We start from the raw sequence: 6000 nt of genomic DNA, 5'->3' as shown, positions 1-6000 counted from the left end.
GGCCCTGATGCCAATCTTTGCCTTTAGAATCAGATAGAAAGTAGTTTGCCTTGAAGGGGCTAAAGAGCCTTTTCAATACTTGAATGTCCATCTTAATAGCTGCTTCAGAATGAGTTTTCCCATACAGGTTTGGAGTTTGATAAAATAACCTCTGAACTGGTTAGCAGATAGACATTTCTCCTTGCCATTTGAATTATATTTCCATCTCCCTATTTTTTCATTTTTTGCATGGAGCATTTCAGGATAATTAGTTTTATTTGTTTATTCATTTGTCTTTATGCTAGTTTATTTAGAATTCTTGAAGTCCTATTTTTGTGTTGGTGAAAGATTGATCAGGTGCAGATGTGCTCCATTTGTGAAACAAAAATTTATATTGGGTAGATGGAGAGGAAGACAGGAAGAATAGTACTATTTGTCTTCCTTCTAGGAGGACAGGACAAAGAGAATAAAGAAGGAGGAAGTTTCTGCTGTAGCTGGGACTGGAAGTCATGGATTTGGGCATGAGTCATCCTAAACATGTGATAGTCATATTTTCTGATTTTGACAAAAAACGTCAAAACTTTGCTATTCTAAGTGATCCTGCAGAGTGACAAAGAAAGACTGTATTGAAAACAGCATTGAAAATTCAGTTATTTCTAGTTGTCACAGAGAGTGGCTGTGCAGAGGGCTGAGCTCCCAAATAATTGTGTGCATTCAGAGAGCTGCTGCTTTTCTGTGCAAACCCCAAACCAGAAAAGTGCAGCTACAGCAGCTAAGGATAAAAGTGTTTGCTAATGGTATGAGGCCAAATGCTCCTGCTGTGGCCCTTTTCAGGAAGCACATAGACGAAATTTGCAGCTCACTGTTCCTAACAGGATTGTATATGTATGTTCTGCACATTTATCCCAGAACATACATTGAAGTGGGCTTGGTGCTTTGCTCATCTGCAACTGCTGCATCAGTTTATGATGTGAAGAATCACAAAGGCACTCTAGCAAATGGGTCTAAGCATGCCCATGCCAGAAAATCAGCATGTGAAATGAGTTTGAATAAGACAAGTAGATAATTTGAAGGCCAATACAAGCCTCTTGGTATCCCCTGCTCAATTGGTTTTGAAAGTAAAAGCTGCTGCTAAGATGTGCTCTGTACCTTATGCAATTCAATCAATTCCAGCACTTCCAAGGTTTTCTGCAGCACAGAAAGATCTTGTCAATGAACTCCTCAGCTGAACTATGTTTTTAACTTCAGTGGTGTTCAGTTAACTCAGTCACTCAATATCTGTGTAACTTAGGCAATTAGTAAACTTTTATCAATTGCTGGATGTTGTTTTGGTTTTTGACTTGCCTATTTATGTCTATCTCTGGTTGCTGGAAGGTATGAACCTCGATGAAAAAAAGTGTTAAAAATTTACCTTAAGAGAGAGTTTAGGTACCAGGTAGGTTCTCTGAAGAATCTAAAACCATCTAAGTGACAACCATCAAGGTTGTCACTTAGAAATGAATAAACAACTTAGCTACAGAAATTAATCCTTAGCTGTGACAATTTTGTCTGCCTTTTTTTTACAAAAACACAAGTGTTATTTCACAATTTTCTATGATAAAAATGTTTCTCATCCCAAAAAATCTTTAACTTAGCTGTAGATTTTGCTTGAAGGAAACATATACATATATTTGTATAATTTCAGCTGATTATACTAAGATCTTGATTTCATTGCAGGGGGTTAGAATTAGATGACTTTTAAAAGCCCCTTCCAATTCAAACTATCAAACTATTCTATGATTCTGTATAGTCTTTTTTTTTTAAGAAAAAGAAGATTTTTATCTGGAAAGAACAAAAAATCTGGAACTACCATCAATTCCCTTTTGCAATAACTGTAAAGTTTGCATTTGGACACCATGTCAGAAGTCTGAAGGTGTTCAGGAGAGAGGAAAAGCATATTCTTTTGGCATTGGTGGCAATACAAATAAATCATGCCTCATATCTGATTTTAATAAAAGAATTTAATTACCAGTTTATTCTTTTAAGGCACCATTAATTTTTTTTCCAGTGAATTGCCTATTACTCACTTGAAGTCATTACATTTTTCAGGGAAAATCTATTTATAAGTACTCATGAAGCAAACTAATTGAAACATAATTAAAAGGAGACCAAAATCTTAAATAAATCACAGATAGTTTCTTCATGGATTAAACACATGAAGCAGGCAATGCTTCTTATTGAACTTTTCCAAATAGTTCTGTATTACCATTTTAGCCTGGGCATTGACCCCTGAAGCCATGTCACTGCAGTTGGTGCTGGTGCCTGGCCACTGTGGAGGTCTCTGCAGCCCCTTGCCAGCCCCAGGCAGTGCCAGTGGGGGCTTTGGCCAGGCACTGGCTCACACAAGTCACTGCACAATTTTAGCATGCAATGTTAAAAGCCTCTCACCCTTGGTTTTCATCTGGTTGTCATCTGCTTCAAATAATTTGAAATTGCAGAGTTCCTTGAGATGGGCTGGGGATGAGAGAACTCCTCCAGCCCTGGGAGCAGGTTTGCCATGGTGGGACAGGGCTGGCTCCTGATGGCACACTGGGGTTGGCAAAGCCTGCAGGAGGAGCAGTGATATAAGGAGATGATGCTGGGAGTGACTGATTCCCGGACACAAAGGGTGGGAAAGTCCTTCCCTGCAGATACAGTCCTGGGATGGTACTGTGCAGGATCCTGCTCTCCTCACAGAGGCTTCTTGGACTGTGCAGCCCCACCTTCCCACTGCCATTCCAAGCACAGTCCTGCCTAGGTCTGCCTGCTCACTGCTTTGGCAGTGGAAGGACTGGTATTTAGTATTGTCTAGAATAAACACAAAAAATACATAGTAGTTAGTAAGAAATGTAAATTTCAGCTAATTAATATGCTAACTGATTATTATTTTTACTTAATATATTAACTCATACATGTAGTATTTTCAGTATTTATCTTTATTTGCTGCATTTCCCATTATTTTCATTGCCTGAACACTCAAGTAAGTAACAAAGGCTATTTCAAACAAGGCTAGATCTTTTAAACCAGCTAGTACCAAAGCCCATCTGTAGCTTATTCAACCTGCTGCTTTTCAGGGATGTTGAGCCATGACAGCACACATTAACTTCAGGCCTAAATGTGCTGGTACTGTCCAACATGCTGTGTGTATCTCTCAAATGTCTGTAGAGAAAAACCTTTCCATAAATGGTGATACTTCCTTACTTGCTGCTTACTCTAGAGTTGGCACTGAGTCCCTGGACACCAGATGCTGCTGCAGCCCTGTCCCTGCAGAACAGTGGTGTGAAGATTACATGGGACACTGTGCAGGAGTGCCATAGCATCACCTCACTCCAGTGTAAGTGAATTTCTTAACAATGTCCCTTCTGAGGCTTGCATGAGCATACTCAAAAGGGCAGAAATAATTGTAGCGTGTGTTCAAAATGCCGCTGTCACCTAGAATGCCCTATATCTCCATCTGTTCTATTATTTTGTGCTCCTTATAAACTTGAACAATATTGTGGCTTTCCTTTCCACTTCAGATTGTCCCTGCTCAGCACCACAGCTCCTCTGTACAGCTGCATGTGCTGCAGCCCTTCCCCAGCACACAGCACAGGGTGCTCCTGGCAGAAGCTAAAGCACACAGAGTGGGGTCCACCAGGCACAACAGGGACGGTGCAGACCAGATGAAGGCAGCTGAAACCCTACCAAAACACCAGTACTTACTGATTGAATCTGAAAATGAGGAGGTACCTGCAGGCAGGCAGGAAAGGCTTAGAGACAGAACCTGAGCCTGTGTGTGCTCGGGATCCTCAAACCATTAGAAGAAAGTCAGTCTATGATGTCACTGTACAGAGGTCTTAGGAACAGAGCCCATTTTCAGAATTCCCGTGGAAAAAAAACCCCTGCAAGCTTTAGAGGAGGCTATTAATTCTCAAATGTGTTTCAGAAATTGAAAAATGCGCAGGTCGACCAAATAACCTCTTCACTTTGTCAAAGCAACCTCTTATTTTCCTGTGATGCCTTGGGATTGCTTCACACCACAGACAACATCCTTAAAAAACTTCAAATGCAGGTCACCCTGTGACTGAGAGGAAGAATATACTTTGCATCAGCAAGCTTATCAGTGGAGCAATGTTCAGGCAATGGGGTGGATTTGGGGATTAGAGGTGTAGAAGTACCACTATTTTAACATTTCTATTGCTCAGAATGGAAGTCAACAATGCACGTTCAGGTTTTCATTCTGAGCTCATTCAGAGCATCCAGTAACTGAAAAATAAAATCTTCCACTGTGAAAAACATACACTTGTCAATGCTGAATTAGAAGCTGGCAATAACAACAGTAGCAGATGTTTGGGTTTGGGTTTTTTAAAATTCCATTCTATCTTCAAATCTGATTAATTTGCTACCTGAAAAAATGTCAGATGAAATTTTCTGGACTGGAAAAACTCCACCCATTGCAATACTAAACGGTAGTAATGACATATCTTCTTCAGTGGAATAACATTCTCTTACATGTTATAAGCATAAATGGCATTACAAAGGCTTAATGAGGATGAGGACAAGCAGATGAAAATCAAAATGTCATTCAATCATTGGTTATTTAACAAACAGAGGCATATAACTCAATGGCTGCAGTGAAATAATTTGAATTTATATCAATGCAGACATTAGAATTTTCTGTTAGTCATTTGTTTGGGTTTTCTATCCTGATTTGCCTTCATTATACTAATTAAATTACAACCAGAAATCCATGCATCAATAGCATTGCATAAAAATTACAAAAGCCGATGTACTGCATCTGAATTGGTAGTGGCATTGGAACAACCAAATAACATTAAAATATGCATTCACATTTAGTTATTTATTTATTTAGACGAATAGAAAAGCAAAGCAGGACTGATATCAGACACAGGCCTAAAGTCAAATGAAAACAGAAATGAGGAAAGTATGAGGGTCTCAGTGAGGGTGAAAAGACCATTGCTATATACATCATATTGATCCCTTCAGCAATCACATGGATTGCTTCCTTCTCCCCTTTCTCCATTCTCCCCTTCTCCCATCATCTCATATCTGCCCAATTGGGGTGTCTCCAGTCAACAAAGTCTAACTTTGCCCTGGGTGAACTTCTGTGCCATCAGTTAAGCCCCAGTGGGGTTTTCAAAGCCACAGATTTTGGATCACCACTGCAAAAGATCCACTGGCTTCTCTCTTTTCCTGGAAGCACACAGGGCTTCTCTAAGCCATGCAGATCTGTTGAAGGACATTCCTCTGCACCAATTAAATGTGCTCTTGGCATCTTCTCCAAAAAGACTTTTCCCAGTCTTTTGCAACACTGATAATGTAAGGAGACCTTCACACCTGGCTTCTGGCTGACCTCAACATCACATGCTGTTCTCAAGGATTTTGCCATGTTTTGGGTAAAAATGGATTGTTTTTTCACTTGGGATTTATCATCTATTAGAAGATGGTAATAGTTAAGAAGGATATTCTGCAGGACATTTTTTCTGGTCTTAGCATAAGAGGTCAGCATGACATTTTGTGAGATTACTTACATTGCTTTTTCACATTTACTGAAAAATCACTTTGCTCCATCAAATAAGGTAGTGTTTACTTATTCCCATTTTAAAAATCCATGCTGTAGGATATCCTGTGAGTGCTCTAAATGCCATTGACAAGAATTTAAAAGCACAATTAAAAAGATTCGTCCAAAAAAACCCACCAGCAGCAGAACTTTTCATACCTATTCAAACTTTCAGCTCGATTAATTCCTCTCTCTTAGGCATGCTTTGAACTTTCACTGCATTAGTGCACCAAACTACCCAATAATTTCTGAGCATATTTTGCTTTCTCCCTGTCTTATAGTAATTTAGAATTCTTCAAGGAAAAAGAGGTCTTTGCTCTGTTAGCAGAATATGAGCCCGTTTAGGTACCCGGTCACAAGGAAAAGGGATGCTATCAAGGCCTCAAGCATGTCTTGCATGACTGGTTAAATTCAACTATTGGTTTTGCAGCCTCCAAAACTTC

Source organism: Passer montanus, unplaced genomic scaffold (assembly GCF_014805655.1).
Source record: "Passer montanus isolate IOZ18808 unplaced genomic scaffold, ASM1480565v1 scaffold19, whole genome shotgun sequence".
Classification (NCBI taxonomy): Eukaryota; Metazoa; Chordata; class Aves; order Passeriformes; family Passeridae; genus Passer; species Passer montanus.
Note: the sequence above shows the minus strand (reverse complement) of the source record.